Source organism: Benincasa hispida, chromosome 11 (assembly GCF_009727055.1).
Source record: "Benincasa hispida cultivar B227 chromosome 11, ASM972705v1, whole genome shotgun sequence".
Classification (NCBI taxonomy): Eukaryota; Viridiplantae; Streptophyta; class Magnoliopsida; order Cucurbitales; family Cucurbitaceae; genus Benincasa; species Benincasa hispida.
Window position 1 is genome coordinate 80723191 of NC_052359.1, and position 16636 is coordinate 80739826.

A 16636-nucleotide genomic window follows, 5' to 3' on the forward strand; every position below is an offset into this window, starting at 1 on the left:
AACCAACTATATGAACCTAGTTTTAAATGCAACTATAGCTCCAAATGACCAAGAACTAGCCAACTTTGAAGATGTAGTAAGCTGCCATGATGCTATGAACTGGATTGAAGCTATGTGTGAAGAAATGAAATCACTAAGTGTTAATGACACTTGGACTCTAGCTCCTCTTCCTAAAGGATGCAAGGCAATAACATCTAAATGGATCTAAAAACTGAAGGAAGGCACTTCTAAAGATGAAAAGCCAAGGTATAAGGCAAGATTAGTGGCCAAAGGTTTCACACAGAGGGATCTGAAATTGTTTCACCAGTAGTTAAGCAAACCTCTATCAGACTTTTATTATCCCTTGTTACTCAACACAATCTTGAAGTATATCAACTAGATGTTAAAACAACCTTCCTACATGGTCATATAGATGAGGTCATCTACATGGTTCAGCTAAAAGGTTTTGTAGAAAAGGGTAAAGAGGGTCTCTACTGTCTTCTAAACAAGTCCATTTATGGTCTTAAACAGTCTCCTAGATGCTGGTCCAGAAGATTCAATGACTACATTGAGAGTATTGGATTTCATAATGACATTTACACTTATGTGAACTCAACTACCTATACGAACAAGTTGTACTTAGTTCTCTATGTGGATGATATGTTGCTAGCTAGGACTTCTAAAGAAGATTTAAGTCATGTAAAAAATCTCCTAAAGAGAGAATTTAACATGAAAGATATGGGTCAGTCTAGAAGATCCTTGGGATTGAAATTGACAGAGACAAGGGGTCTTCTACCTTAAGCATTAGTCAAACTAATTATTGATAGAAATTCCTCAGACGATTCAATATGTCTAATGCTAAACATGTAACTATACCTACTGCGCAACATTTTAAACTATCCTCAGCTAATTCACCTAAGGAAACCGACTTGGAACACTTAAATCAGATGCAATTGGTTCCTTATAGTCAAGCAGTAGGAAGCTTGATGTACCTCATGATCTCTAGTAGGCCTAATTTATCCTATTGTACAAGCCTAGTGAGTAGATTCATGTCAAACCCTGGGAGAAGGCATTGAGAAGCTACCAAATTGATATTTAGGTATCTAATTTAGTCTAAACGAGTCTAAGCTAATCAGTATTAAAGAGACAAATCTAAAGCTCTATGGGTATGTTGATTCAGATTTCGCAGGGGATCAAGATAAGAGAAGGTCTCTGATAGGGTATCTCTTCCTATACGGACCTAATCTACTGAGCTAGAAGGTTAATCTATAACCAATTACAGCCCTATTAACTATCCAAACTGAGTTCATGGCATTTTTAGAAGCTATAAAAGAGGCATTGTGGTTAAAGGGCTTGATGGAAGACTTTGGCATCAAACAAACAGTAGTTAAGATCTACTGTGATAACCAAAGTGCTATCCATCGTTCCAAAAATGGACAATACCACTCAAGGACAAAACATATCGACATAAAATTTCACTTTGTAAGAGACATAATAGAACAAGCGCTTATCGAATTTCTAAAAATTCATACCACGGAGAACGTGGCTGACATGCTTACCAACTTGTCTCAAAGCTCAAGCTCAGCAAGTGCCTTGATCAGATTGGCTTCATGTTACTTGAAAAAGGGTAATGGATAGTCAAAACCGAAAGGTAGAAGACTTTAGAGTTGAGATTAACATGGAGATTTGAAAGAATTTAATCTCAAATAGCTCAAAGGCTAGTTTTTGTTTTTTTTTTTTTCTAAACAAGCTTCATTGCAGATTTGTAATCATATATATATAGGTTACATTCAAATCGAAAAACAACTTGATCATTTTTTTAGTACATGATCTGTAAAGAAAATAAAAACTTATCTCTGTAAAGTCTTCAATAAACGATTCTACCTTCCCGTGGATGTAGGCAACATTTGACCGAACCACATACATGTTGTTGTTGGTCTCTTGATCCTCTTTCTCTTCTTCCATTTGCATGCTTGATTCTCTTATTTATCCACTACGAAATTGATCAAGAACAATAGAAGTTTAGAAAGAGTTGAGAGCTTTCAGAAACCACACTTAAAGAGAGAGAAAGAGTTTTGTTTACCTAAAAGAAATTCGATCGGTCTTCACTGATTTCCCTCAGATCTATGATAGTGGTTCTTACCATGTGTAGTCAATAAGATTGAAAGGCTGGCTTATTCAGAGCCTTTCATTTCACCTACCCTCTCACTTGGATTGGTCTCCTCGGCAACTTGGGCCTGAAATAAGGAGTAGCTCAACAGGTTCCTCATACAGTGTTTGGATTTATGCCCCAATGCCCAGTAATTTACTATGGATAAGGTGGGTGCCTTATCTTGGTGATATTATGGATACGACCCACTTTGTAATAGTTACAAATGGTTTAATCCAAATTGTTCATGTGGAGGTATGTGAGTGGAGGTATCCTAAACAAAGAGTTTATATTAGACCGAACCGCGAAATATTTAATCTCTCTTTTTAAATCCTTTAGTTGATGAGATTAATATTTCAGGATGATCATTTGCGATTTAATCTTAATCCTAGGTAATTTAGAACTCTTGCTTGTGAGGTCAGTCATTTGATTTGCATGGGTGAGAATGACCTAAGTTTCCAACTCAATAAGCCTACCATTTTAGAGACTTGGCTAAATGGGGAGTTGAGAACATGACTCACCACTCAACTCCTTTGTATCATTGAAGCTTATAATTTATAGGTCCATAAGGTCTTCTTGCTAGCTCTACGGACCAACAAGGATCAAATATGTTGAAAGAAACTTTGAAATGTTCAAATTTTATGAAGAAAAGTATTAATTCTATAAGATTCAATTAATCACACGAATAAACTTTATTTGAATGAGATTCGAATTATAACTTTATAATATAGAAAATTAATTTATTTGAATATGATTCAAACAATTAATTATTTATTTGGATAATATTCAAATTAAATAACTAATGAGAGAATTGAATTATTTGAATATGATTCAAATAATTAATTATTTAGATGAGATCCATATTGTAAGCCCTCTCTTCTTGTACTCTTTCTTGGAATATTAGGAAGCACATAGTTGAGATTAAATTCGGGGACTTGAGATAAAGTTTGATGTGGATCTCTTGTTAAGATTTATGATTAAAAATAAAAATATTTGGATTGACGTTTGTTTCATTTAGGAAGAGGAAATAAGGATTTGAGGAATAATTTGAGATAACGAACCTAGTTAAGCATGTAAAGTAAATTCGATGATGAATTTGGCATGCTCGGGACAGGTCAAAGTCAATCGTAAAAGTCAACGGTCAAATGGTCAAAGTCAAAGTTAAAAAAAGTCAACATTTTGAAAAGTGGTGAAATTTTGGTAATTTCTTAGTCTTAAAAGTAAATTTGGCTTGTTTAAGACTTATTGGACATAAATGTACAGGAAATTAAAGGAAATTAAGGGAAAAAAACGTGATGAGAACCGAGAGGAAGAGGAAAAAATAGAATTTGAGAGATTTTGGAAAAATTAAAGTACTTTCTATTGAAATTTCTTATTGGATGGATTTAAGATTAAGGATTAATCATCTGGGCATGTGTTGAACTGAAAATTGAAGCTGGAAAACGAAGAGAGAAAGCGAATTACGAATTTTCTGAGTTTGGCCGACCGGAGAAGAGGAAAGAGTTGTTTTCGAATTAGGGCCGTTCTTGTGAAGGTAAATTGGGAAAAATGAAAGAAAATTGAAGAGGAAGTAAATAAAAAGCTCGTGGGAGGCTTTTGAAGAAATTTGGTCGAAGAAGTAAGGAAAACGAAGAAAAACAATGGCGTTAGAGTTATCGCAAAAACAGAGAATGCTCGGGTTTTTAGCAAATTCAGGGAGTTAGAGGCTAATTCGAAGCTTCAAATTTAAAGGTAAGTTACTTATAAGTCCCTCTAGAGTTATATGCTCTTTTATTTGATCGTTATTGGCTGAAATTTCTGATTTTAAGTTCTGAAAATTCTGCTTTTTCTCGCCGAAAAAACAGAGGTACCGTGTAGAGTTTGGTCGATTCCGGGAGTTCTAGGGAAATTCGGACGTCAAAACTTTGAGGTAAGTTAATTAAAAGGATGGGTAAAAGGTTTTTATAGGCTAATTAAGCTTTAAATGGTCGAAAAATTATGAATTTAAGTCTAAAATGTTCACGGGAAAAATAGAGGCCCAGTTTAGAAATTTCTGGGCTGGAGGTTGAAGAAAGAGTTGACTTTCTTGGTTTGACTCCTATCTGTCATTTATTATCCGTCATTAAAAGATGGAAAATCAATTTTAGGTTAATTAAGGTGTTCTCAAGCATAATTAGGGATCCCATTGGTATTGTTATGATACCTTAAACCTTGAATTTGAAGAAATTGGGATCTTAAGTCAACTTTGAAGTTGATTAAGGGGTTAATTTAAAGTAAACCCTAATTAGGTTAATAAGGAAAACTAAGGAAAATTGGAATATAATTAGTCTTTATTGAAGATTAATTTTAAGGCTTAGAGTTAATTTTAAAGTGATTGAAGGACCAAATTATAAAGAAAACTCTACCTTTGATCAAATTAGGGATTTGGCAAAAATTTAAGTGAAATTCGTTATACTTGAAGATTAATTTTCAAATAATTGGATTATGATCATGTGGAGGATAACTAGAGGATTATCAATATAATTTCAGGATAAATGGGAGATGGAGAAACCGATATGAGAAGGAGCCGACGAACAGTGAGTGATTTATTTTCAAATGTTTTGATATAGAAACTAATTATATATTATAGTATGTTATGATTTATGAAATGTGATGGCATGATCTGTTTTACTTGACTGATATTTCAAAAATGTTTAAATCATGATTTCTAAACTCTCGTCGATTTTATACGATCTTGATTTATCAAAATGTAGTTTGAAATCAGAGTTTATATACTTATGATTTGTATGGTTTTTATGAAAAACCTCTTGATGTTGGAATCAAGGTAATAAAAAATAATGAAAATGATTTCAAACTACTAATTCTTGTACCCTAGAGATGGTTATTTTTCCGTGCTACTTGAATGTGTTTCAGTAGCATTGCTCAGGCCATCAGGGGGCTACCAGGGTCAAATGAGGCCAGAGTATACCGAGAAGTGCAAAGGAACCTGCGTTTGTAGCGCCACCTAGGCTATCAGAGGGCTACCATCGGGGCCAGATGTTGTCAAAGTATACCGGGGAGTCCAGAGTAACCTGGGTCTGTAGTGTGTATCTATGCTTTGCCTTGAACCAGCTCTGCGTATACGTATGATCTTATGATTTGGTTTACACCGCGGGGGCATTCTTTGTCTAGAGTAACCCGTCGTTGTAAATGGGTAATTGGGTACAGAGTTGGTGTGGTATCCTGATAATGACTGAATGTTTTATAATAAGTTTATGAGAGTTGACCATGCCACTATTTTACTAGCACGTGTTCAAAATACTGTTGAATCTTTTATACTTTGCCAATGTTTTATTGAATGATTTGATAAACTTTATTGATGATTTAGAAAGTGATAGCTTATGTTTATATTAAACTACCACTCACTGGGCTTTAGCTCATGCTTTCCATGTTTTATGTTTTTCTCCACCTCTAGGTAGCAACAAGTTCCTGGTGCCTGCTGAGCCATCAAACGCCACTAGTGTTGTTAAACATTTGTTGTATTGTTTGTGCATATATTTAAGAGTATTCCAAAATAACTAAAACTTGTGAGTTACATGTCATGGGAGGCTTTGTTCAAAATAATCCTTACTGTTGGTCTGTAAATCTCTTTAAACAGTATTATGATTTAAACTGAATCAAATTCCTAAACTCTGTCAACGAACATAGATTACTTTTGAAAATCGGTTTGGATGCCTGGATTTGATCTTAAGTACACGATATGTTAAAAGTTGGGACGTTAGATGTTATAGAGATAAGTGATGTTTAATGTCTTCACGCTTCGTTCTAGGTTAGAAGGGAAATCTGGAACAGGGTGTAACACATATAATTTAGTTATTTAATTTAAATAAAATTTGAATTAAATAATTGGAGGGAGAATTTATAATTAATTTGAATTGAATTCAAATTATTTTTGGGTTTTATGTCCTAAAATTCGTAGATATTAGCTGTTATTAATTAATTGTCATCAATAAAGAGTTATAAATGTTAATTCAATAAATGTTATTGTGTTGTTTTCTATTTTGTCTTAATAACCCTAAATCCAATAAACTAACATCCAATGTTGTCTAAATGATCTATAGTATATGGAGACATACAGGGATTAATGTTCAACATACAACCTAAAGAATTCTTGATATAGGGATAAGGCTAGGTACCTTATCCTGGTAACATTATGGATACAGCTCACTTTGTATTTGATACAAACGCAATGATCCAACGTGTTCATGTAGGTGACATGTGAGTGGGGGTATCATGTGCAATGAGTTTATATAAGACCAGACTGCAAAATAGTTAACCACTAGATATAACATGGTTTACTAGTTATGTTTCTATTTCACTAGGATGACCTAGGTAACTTAGTCTGAACCTGAGTATATTATGAACTCTTGTTCACGAGGGATTGTCCTTGATGGAGTTAGCAAGCAATTGGCGGAAGCAATTTGGATCTTAAACACTATAATTCCATCATTTTAGCAATTCCTCTCCATCAAATTGTTGATCACTATTTGATCTTCCTTACTATTCTCTAGGACTTTAAATTTTCTTGGTTTTAGCTAGAAAGTGAAGAACTTCTTCATCATCAAAAAACCAGAAATTCCGAATTACATGCCCAAAATTCAGCTGAATCAATTTGTTTTTATTTAAATCAAGCATGCAATCTGATTGTCTAAAAGCTTGACACCAAAACAAAAGCAAATATGAGTGGGATTTGATGTTAAATGTGGACAAACCACTAAGAAATTGATTTTCCATTTAACAATAAAAATTGAATCTAAATTCAATTTTTAATTTTAGTTAAATTCAAAATATTCAATCGTAATGAAATATGGAAAAAAATTCATAATTAATTCAATTTGATAAAATCAATTCTATAATTAATTTTAGATAATTTAATTAATATCAAATGTGAAATTAATTAAATACCAATTCCTAACATGAATCGTTATTCATGTACTTATATATCTAAATCATATTTAAATATTATCTAATTCTTCGATTTTGTTTAATTCGATAATTAAACGTGTAATATATCATATATATTTACTGATTCCCTTAATTTGAATTTAAATGTTTCAAATTCTCTCATCACGCGCTTTTAAGATTTAGTCCGTTTGTGAGCTAGAAGGGGGACATAATGGACATACAGATCATAGGCTCTACGATCAGTGATAATCGGCTAACTCTTTAACCTAATTAACCAACATCCATTAACTATCAGGTCACTCCACTAAAGCCGAGTAGTTGCACTCCCCTCACTGTAGGCATATTTTTGTCCAGTAGTTAGCTTAGGATTAAGGTCAAGTTACCAATAAACAATTGGTTTTTGGTCCAACCATCAAACCGAGTTCCTCTTGAGCCAAATGAGAGAATGAGACCCCTTGTTTAAGACCCAAAGTTAGCATTTAAGAGAAAAACCTATCTATTATCCCTAGAATCAAGTATGAATGAATTCCATCTTGCAAGACTATGCCCCCAGCTATCTACTAGGTCTTACCCCTAAAATGGGAGGTCCGCGTTTGTTTAACTGAATCTCTAAGTTCGACCTTGGACATGCCAGAAACCTAAATTAGATTTATATTTGGGTCTGGTTTAGGAAAACTTGAACGTCATTAAAAGGAGTGTTGTGCATCCTGTTGCATTTCTCTAACACACTAATGCGTTACAAATACTTAAACGCATCAAAGCATCAACGCATCACTTATACTTAGAACTTATTCTTACAATTTATTTTGTACAATACATTCCTAGAGCGAAACACGATAGCAATGAATAAGTTTTTGGTGCCATTGCCAAGGATTCAGAAACAAGACTTACTAGAAATTTTGTTTGTATCTGTTGTAGGAACACTTCGGTCAAAGGAGTATTACAAGCTAAGCCTAATCTTGTGAGCGTTTATGAGCAGAAAGAGCACTCCTGAATTCATATACGACCCCGAGATTGAGATGACCTTCCGACGTAGGAATAGATCTAACCGTCGTCGAAGGTTGAGGCAGCAATTTCTCAGACAACAGAACAGGCAACGAGCAATGGTGGAAGAACAGGCAAATCAGCAACTAGCTCATACTGCATAGAATCCAATTCTAATGGCAAATAGCAGAACGCATCCTATGAGAGAGTATGCGTCCCATGTACTGTATGATTTCTCTCCAGGAATCATCTACCCAACGCCAGATGGGATCAGGTTCGAGATGAAATCTATAATGCTTCAAATGCTCCAGACTACTGGACAATTTGGGGATAGTCGTGGTGAAGATCCTCACGTCCACATGAAGTGTTTTCTGGAAACATGTAATCCATTCGTGATTCCTGGAATCACCCCAGAGGCGATCAGGCTGTCTTTGTTCCCCTATTCTTTGCGTGATGATGCAAAACAATGGGTGAGCTCACTAGATCCTGGTGAAATCACCACCTGGGACAAGTTGGTGGAAAAATTTATGCAAAAATACTTCCCACCTACCACCAACACGAGGAGGCATCAAGAGATTATGAATTCTGAACAAGAAGAAGCTGAAACCTTAAGCACTGCATGGGAGCATCTTAAGGAATTGGTTAAGAATTGCCCAAACCATGGACTACCTCTAACTATCCAAATGGAGACATTTTATGGAGAATTGAATAGAGCATCGCAAATGGCAACAGACGCAGCAGCGGCTGGTGGACTTATGGACAGATCTTACACTGAGGCTAAAGAGATATTAGATCGCATTGCTAAGCACAACATGGAATGGGTGGACGATACATATGATGGAAGAGTTGACAAGAAGAAGAGATCTCAGAACGTTAATTCTATCGATTCCAACGCAATAGCCACACTTTCTGCTTAAATGGCTACGATGACCAACCTTTTGCAGAACATAATGCTAGGAAACGTATCAAATCAATAGAAGGTGAATCAGGTAGAGGCGTTTGGGCAGCCCATGGTTAGCTGTGTGGGTTGTGGAGATCCTCACTCCTATGCGGATTGCCCAGAGAATTCTCAGTCAGTATGTTTCATTAAAAAAAACCCCATTTTCCAGTATATATATAATCTTGGATGGAGAAACCATCCAAATTTTTCTTGGACAGGAGGAAATCATCAGAAGCACCACCTAGGAGTGAACCAACAGCAAAAGAATGGACTGCCACCTGCATTTCAACAAACGCATCAGCGACATCAACAGCCCTTTAATAAAGAAGGACAGGCGTCGAACTCAAGATCTCTGCTTGTGAACCTATTGAAGGAATACATAGCCCAGAATGACGCGTTACTGAAAAGCCAGGCATCGTACCTGGAAATCCAGGTAGGGCATAGCGAGCGAGTTGAAAAGTAGGCAACCTAGAGTTCTACCTAGCAATACTGAAACACCTGGGAACAGCAATGGGAAGGAGCAATGTCACGCAGTGACGTTGCGAAATGGAAAAGCTCTTGAAGAAAGAAGAATGAATCCAAGAAATAGTAGTCCTTCAAAAGAACGCATCACACGTTCAATGGATCAAGAAGAAAGAACGCCTGAGACTACAAGCCATTCAGAACCCAGTACGTCTAACGCGGGAAAGCCTGAAGTGCTACTGAACTCACCATTCCTTAGGCGTCTGATGAAGAAGAATGATGAACAACAATTCAAATGCTTTCTTGAGCTCCTAAGGCAGTTGCATATCAACATTCCACATATAGAGGCCTTGAAGTAGATGCAACATATGTCAAATTTTTTAAGGACATTTTGACGAAGAAAAGAAGAGTCAGTGAGAAGGAAGTAATCGCGCTACACAGGAGTGCAACGCATTAGTAAGCAACATTCTACCAAAGAAGCAGAAGAACCCTCGGAGCTTCACAGTTCCTTGCTCGATAGGAGGATTGGATGTGGGTCAAGCGTTGTGCGATTTACAAGCTAGCATTAATCTCATGCCACTTTCTTTTTAAGAAACTGGGAATTGGCGAAGCATAACCCACCCCTGTTACTCTTCAGCTTGCTGATAGAACAATTAAGTACCCAGAAGGAAAGATTGAAGACGTTCTGGTAAAGATTGACAACTTCATATTCCCAGCAGACTTTATTATCTTGGACTATGAACCAAATAGAAAGGTACCAATTATCTTTGGATGCCCCTTCCTAGCTACTGAAAAGTTTTAATCGACGTGCATAAAGGAGAATTAACTATGCGCATAGACAATCAAGAGGTGAAGTTCAATGTGCTCAACGCATTGAAGTTCCCAGATAGTGAAGATTGTCAACTAAACTTCCTGAAGAAGAGACCCATGTACGTGAGGTCCTCGCGTTGAAGAACCTGAAAGAATTAGAGTTGGTAAGTCTGAGTGAGCGGTAGACAAAAACAATGCGTCCATCACTTGAGGAACCACCAGAACTCGAGTTAAAACAGTTACTTAGTCACTTCAAATACACATTCCTTGGAACCAACAACACTTTACCTGTAATCATTTCCACAAATCTTACAGAGCCTAACAAGCAATCTCTCTTGCAGATGCTGAAAAAGCACAAGCGTGCAATAGGCTGGATGCTTGCAGATATCCGTGGCATTAGTCCATCTTATTGTATGCATAAGATTAGGCTAGAAGAAGGTAATTCAGGGTCAATCGAGCCTCAAAGAAGGTTGAACCCCATAATGAAAAAAATGGTTAAGAAAGAAATTTTAAAATGGTTAGACGTGGGAGTTATTTATCCTATATCCGATAGTAGTTGGATAAGTCCAGTCCAATGTGTTCCCAAGAAAGGGGGAACGACTGTGATAGTCAATAGCAATCTATTGACTATCACAGTCGTTCCCCCTTTCTTGGGAATTAAGGCCATCTATAAGAGACTACAAAGGTATGTAAATTTTCACACTAACCATTTTAACTACTGGTGAAAAAGTCTCAATGCAATGAAGGCCTCCTTGTTGAGTGTATCCTTTGGCAATAAGATGAGCTTTATAACACTCTAAAGTTCCATCAGAATTATGCTTTATCTCATAAATGCACTTACATCCAACAGAGTGTTGTCTTGATGGAAGAGAAACAACAGACCAAATGTGGTTAATCTGCATAGCAGCTAACTCACAATCCAGTTCCTATTGCCAATGTGAAAATTTGACAACTTGATGAAAAAATTGAGGTTCATAGGAAGCAAAAAGCTACAAAATAAAACTTTGGTAATCATCAATCAAGTGGTTATACGATAAACAACTCTATAAAGGATATTTAGTAGAAAGGATTGCAGTTGATATCATGCTACCTGTGGAAATAATAAGTTGTAGTGATAATCCTGCAAGTAAGAGGTAGGATTTGAAACATTAGATGACCTTTTGGGATCAAGAACTCGTCCTAAGATAGAACCATTAGTAATAGACTATGTAGCAGGCTATAAAGACTCAAAAATAAGTACATCAACATCATCCAGAGCAATAGATGTGTCAATGACATTATCAAACCAAGAGCCAGCATTATCAATAGCCAAAATAGATTCATTAACATCACAATCATTCGAACAACTAGTCGCAGTATCTATAGTATCAGTAGAAGAATTATCAACATTACAAACAAAAGAAGTCTCAGTTGGTAACCCAACAAAATCAAAAGACTTGGGCAAAACAATATCATCAAAAGGCATGTGAAGATTATCATTGTCAACAACTATATGAAAGGGATAAATATGTTCATGAAACACAACATCACGAGATACAAAAAAAACGTTGATGTTCATTGTCATATAATTTGTAGTCTTTCATACCAGCAAGATAACCAATGAACACAGCTGGACTAGTGCAAAGATCAAATTTGGTTCTTTGAGATGACAAAGTGGAAGAAAAACATAAACAGCCAAAGCATCTCGTCACAAAATAATCAGAAGGTTTTCCATATAGTCGAGTATAAGGGATTTACCATTTTAAATTAAGGAAGGTGTGCAGTTGATTAAGAAAGCAGCAGTCAGAATACAATTAGCCAAAATTTGATAGGTGCACGAGACTAAAAAAGTAAAGATCAAGCAACATCAAGCAAATGTTGATGTTTTCTTTCCACAACAGAGTTTTGTACAGGCCTAGCAACATAAGAAAACTGATGGACTACACCTATAGAACTGAAAAAATCTGTGTTGTCAAATCTAAACTACTTTATACGCATACTAAACTGAATTTTAACCATAGCAAAAAAAAAAAAATGAACAATTATTAAAGCCTCACACTTTGTCTTCATCATAAAAGTCCATGTGAAACGAGAGAAATCATCCACAATGGTTAAAAAATAGCGGTGACCAGCATGAGAAGGATGTTGATAGGTCCTCAAATATCACAATGTATTAGTTCAAAACTATGTAAAGCAACATGATTATGTGATACAAAAGATAGTTTCTTTTATTTAGCTGAAGAACAAACAGAACATGGGGATGAAGAAGTAAAATTCTTAGTTTTAACATGGATGGCATCTTTGAGAGCAATTATGTTGTCCCAAATAACTATGATCTTCTTGTTTGCAGTCACAAACTACTCATAAATAACGGTCAAGTACACTTCAAGACTTAGGGGAGGCTGTATGCTTAAGGCTTTAAAAACTCTTCAATCGTTTACCTGAAGGCAGCTCAATCATGTAGAAGAAGCTCCAGGAACTAGACAATAGTTCAATTATGTAAACGATAGAACAAAGCACTAGATGATGGTGTAGATGACAGTTGATTAGAGCTAAAAGATCGTATAGATGATAGCTAAAGATTTAGATGATCGTATAGACGATGTGATGCAGAGTTAAACGATAGTGTACACGATGCGATAGAAACTAAGCAATCGTGTGAACAGTACTTAAGTAAATGCTAAACAATCGTAGAGTAAGAAAGAAAGAACACAAGTGTTTAAATGGTTCGGCCAAAGGCCTACGTCCATTGTGCAAATCGGGAGAGTCTATTTTATTACTTCTTCTTCAAAGTTATTACAGAATGAATGCCTTGCTCTCTCTCTCACATTCTTCTCATATTCGTTTTCCTTTTATACACAGTCACTCATGGTCAATGAAGAAGCTTTGGTGGTTACAACAACATAACAGAAAGAAGACGACAACATTCAACTGCCTGCTGATGCATTGTAAATGTGATGCAATTATGGTGTGTAATTGCGATGATGATTTATGCATTGCAATGCATATGCAAGTTTTCCTAGTGAAACCTAAGTATAAATCTAATTAGGTTTCCTGGTAAGTCCAGGGTCGAACACAGGGACTATTGAGTTACTATGCGATAGTAAAATTGATTCCTTTGCGGTGGTAAAAACAAATAAGTTGGTTGGTGTTTCATTTAAGTATAAATCCTATGCGGCAGATTTGAGAAAAGAGTTGATGAAATCGAGAGTTACAATGAGTATGCTGTGAACAGGTTGAGAAGGGATTTAGTTAATACTTCCAAAGATTGTGTTCAAGTTATGCGATCATGCTACACACACACAACAACAAGTCATCTCCCAATACAAATGCCATAATTCCTATTTTTAGAACGCATGCTGTTGAAATTCTGAAAACAACCTAGTACGGGGGTCTCGTTTTTGACCCTAGGGTTTAGAGCAGTGCGATATATAAACTCTCTAACCTAGAGACACCATTCTTGATGTAATTCTGAAAACATTCTCTCGAAATAATATTGTTCTCCCTCTTCCCGTGGACGTAGCTAACACACTGTTAGTGAACCACGTATATCTGTGTGTCGATCTCCTCTAGTCTATGTTCCTTTTTGTGTTCTTTAATTGTCATTTTCGCAACAAACTGGTATTAGAGCCTTGTTAGGATTTTTTCGAATTCCCGCATTTATTCGACAATTGAAGATGTCTGGCGTGAACGTTTAGATCAACAAATTTATCGGGAGGAATAGTTTTGGTTTATAGCAGATCAAGATGCGATCCTTACTAAAGTAGTAGGGGCTGTGGGCGCCGTTGATAGGTAAGTCAAAGAAGGCTACCGTGGATGACGAAGAGTGGCAGACTCTTGAGGAGAAGGCTCATTCGACGATCATGCTATGTTTGGTTGATGACGTCATCATTGAGGTTGCAGATGAAGAAACTGCCGCTGGACTTTGGTTGAAGTTGGAGAGTCTTTACATGATGAAATCTTTAACCAAGAAATTTTTTCTAAAGAAACGTATGTATCATCTACGCATGCAGAAAGGTACGTCTCTACGAGACCATCTTGATCAATTAAATAAAATTTCATTAGATCTGCGTAATGTAGAGGTTAAGGTTAATGATGAGGATGCTGTCCTAATTTTGTTGACATCTTTGTCGTCGTCTTATGAGACTTTCGTTGACTCGTATATTGGAGGGAAAGAAACTGTGACCTTTGAAGATACAAAGTCCACATTGCTTATGAGAGAGGACCGTCAGAATGCAGGAAGTTCAGTTACAGAAACTCAGGCATCTGGGTTAGTTGCTACAGGAAGCAAGGGACATAGGAATTCTGGTAAGCAGAAGTCGAATCAGAATAAAAGGTCTTCGAAGTCAAAGGGTTCTAGATCAGATGATATTTGTAATTACTATAAAGAAAAGGGGCATTGGAAAACCGAATGTCCTAAGATAAAAAGGAATCAGGAAAAGAATGAAAAGAGTGACAAAAGGGAAGCACTCGCCTCTATTGCACAAGTTGAGATTGATTCTGAAGAAGTCGATATCGATTCTGAAGAAGATCTGGCTTTAATTGTTAATGAATAGTCACATTCTGATGATGTGTGGGTTCTTGATTATGGGGCATCTTATCATATGTGCCCAAATAGAGAGTGATTCTCAACCTATCAGAAAATAGATGGAGAGAATGTTAGCATGGCTAACAGTTCTGTGTGCAAGATAGTTGGAATCAGCTCAATCAAGATATGAACACATAATGGTGCCTCATACACTTTAAAGGAGGTTAGGCATGTTCCACTAATGAAGAAGAGTTTGATATCCTTTAGTGTAATCGATAGCGAGGGTTACAATTTTGAAGGTAAAGGTGGAGCAATGTATGTCTATAAGGGTTTTGAGGTAGTTCTGAAAGGCATAAAGCGTAGAACACTGTATTTTCTATTAGGTTCCACAATAATAGGTTATGTTGTTGTTGCATCGTTGGTCGTTCACAAGGATGATATGACTAGGTTATGGCATATGAGACTTGGTCATATGAGTGAAAAAAGGATGCAGATTCTGTCAAAAAGAGATATTCTCTGTGGGCATAAGGTGCGGGATTTTGAATTTTGTGAACATTGTGTTTTTGGGAAGCTTCATCACAGCAAGTTTCCTAGAGGTGTTCATCGTACAAAAGGGACACTTGATTATATTCATTCAGACTGTTGGGGACCTTCCAAAGTTGAATCTATTGGAGCCAGTTTGTATTTTTTGTCTATAATTGATGATTACTCAAGAATGACTTGGGTGTTTATGATGAAATATAAAAATGAAGCCTTCAAGAATTTCAAGCAGTGGAAGATATTGATTGAAAATCAAACTGGGAAACAGATCAAAAGGCTGCGAACTGATAATGGTCTGGAATTCTGTGGATCTGAATTTAATGAGTTTTGTAAAGCTGAGGGGATTGTTTGCCATCACTGTTAGGAATACTCCACAACAAAAGGGGTTACAGAACGTATGAATTAGACATTGTTGGAGAGAGCAAGATGCATGCTCTCTAATACAGGGTTGGCTAGAAAGTTTTGGGCAAAAACAGTGAATACATCATGTTATCTGATCAATCGTGGACCTTACACAACTATTGATTGTAAAACACCTTACGAGGTATGGTCTGGTAAGCTTGCAGATTATTCTTTATTAAAAGTTTTTGGTTGTACTATCTACTATCATGTTAATGAGGGTAAATTAGAACCAAGAGCTAAAAAAGGGTATATTTGTGGGTTTTGGGGATGGAGTTAAGGGATGTAAAGTCTAGTCACCTTCTGAGAATAGGGTCATACTTAGTAGGACTGTGATATTTGATGAAAATTCCATGCTTAACTCAACTGTAAAGCCTTTTGTGACGTCTACTGATGTGGGAGAAAGTAGTAATGTTGATAAACAGGTGGAGATGCAATTCACTTCAGCTGTGAATGAATTACAAGATCAAGGTGGAGAAGATCAACACGTTACTACAAAAACTGATATGCAACCAAAAATTAATGTGCCAAGAATGGCAGAAGTTGATTTGCCTGAGAATTCTAGATCATGAGTAGATCAACTGAGTATAGCTCGTGATAGAACTAGAAGAATTGGTGTTGGACCTCCTGTGAGGTATGATTTTGAAGATATGGTTACTTTTGCATGGCAGGTTGCTGAAGAGGTGGATCCTCATGAGCCATCCACCTATTGAAAAGTTGTTTCATGTGGTGAGTCTGCTAAATGGCTTGCTGTTATGGGGGATGAGATGGAATCTCTTGACAAAAATCAAACTTGGGTATTCGTTAAACGACCAAAGGAGAGAAAAATTGTCACTTGTAAATGGGTCTTCAAGAAAAAGGAGGGAATGTCACCTTCAGAGGGCATTAAATATAAAGCTCGAGTTGTTGCTAGAAGGTTCACACAAAGGGAATGAGTTGATTA